General features: G+C 42.5%; 1 long non-coding RNA gene across 1 annotated transcript; it reads right to left on the bottom strand.

Annotated features, from left to right (window-relative positions):
• Positions 1 to 176: 176 nt before the first annotated feature.
• On the bottom strand, positions 177 to 1,154 carry LOC109509474 (uncharacterized). Its single transcript, XR_002166950.1, has 3 exons — positions 821 to 1,154; positions 652 to 728; positions 177 to 464 (listed from the first exon to the last, which is right to left on the bottom strand). It is a non-coding gene; the product is annotated as an uncharacterized LOC109509474 (long non-coding RNA).
• Positions 1,155 to 1,187: the final 33 nt, after the last annotated feature.

Here is a 1,187-nt window from a genome sequence, read left to right as displayed (position 1 = left end):
GGTTAACTTGTCCTTCCTCATTTCCGCTCCCAAATGAGCCACTTGAACCACGTGGCAGGCTAATCTAATCGGTGTGGCCCGGCATGCTTTGATTTACCTCTGGAGAACCATTTCGGAAGAAACATTAGCTTCGCTTACAATGAAAGTGACCCAAAGCAATACAAATACGCCAATCATAAAAATAGCCCTGGTGGCATTTATTTACAACAGGATTTCATACACATTCATTCATTCATAATCATTCCTTTCTGACACAGTGAGAGTAAGTATCACCATTCTGTAGCAAGCTCAAATGTGCACACTTTGGTTTGACAAGAACGGGTGCACAAGCAAAAATAGTTCTGAACATGATATGAAGTTAATCCAGGATGGATGCAAAACCTCAAAAGAGGTTTGGGTAGAACCTCAAACCCTCAACGGAGTCATCTCGACAAAGGTGGCCCATCTTCTCAGCCAGGAGCAATCTGCAAATATGGAAGGTGAAGAGTGAACCACAAAAGCATAATTCAACATCCTCAGAGAAAACAATGGAAGTTGAGTTGAAAATTTTTACAGGGTCATGTTGTTACCATTCTGCCTCTGATAACAACTGACAAAATACTGTATACTGTTGTGAGGCGGGTTCCACTCAGTTGCCCATTAAACACTTACCGCTCCTTAGACAGAAGTACAGAGAGACCCAACAGTTTAGCAAACTCTTCAGCTGTTAAGGACCCTTTGTCTGTCACCTAAAAAGAGAGACAAGAAAGTGGGGTGTATCTGAGGAAGAAAATAACATAAAACGTGATGTTCAAAAGCAGCGTTTGGGACAGGAGCTCACATTGTCCAGCGCTGAGGCAATCATTTCCTCTTCGCTGTGAGACTGCAGCTGGACCACCATCACGCCACTATCAAATACACGCAGCCTGCACCCAAGGCAAAATTGTATATCATGTTTCAAGGAGTTTGGAATCTTTTGTTACTCCTTTTTTCTTTTGCTTTCAACTTTTGCTATTAAAGTGAATGAGCAGTATGTGAGACTGATAGGTCTAGTTTGGTTTAAAATCCCAGGAAGTGACAGGAAGTGGTGCACACTGTCAAAAAAACAGGAAGCCTGACAGGAAAAGCCTGGCTGGTTCTTCTGTGGAGGTCAACCGGTGGCAAGCAGAAGTTTAAGTTTGTTGAGCTCCCGGCTAAAAAAAAAAAAA

Source organism: Hippocampus comes, unplaced genomic scaffold (assembly GCF_001891065.2).
Source record: "Hippocampus comes isolate QL1 unplaced genomic scaffold, H_comes_QL1_v1.1 C16910634, whole genome shotgun sequence".
Taxonomy (NCBI): domain Eukaryota; kingdom Metazoa; phylum Chordata; class Actinopteri; order Syngnathiformes; family Syngnathidae; genus Hippocampus; species Hippocampus comes.
Note: the sequence above shows the minus strand (reverse complement) of the source record. Positions and strands in the feature narration are given on the sequence as shown.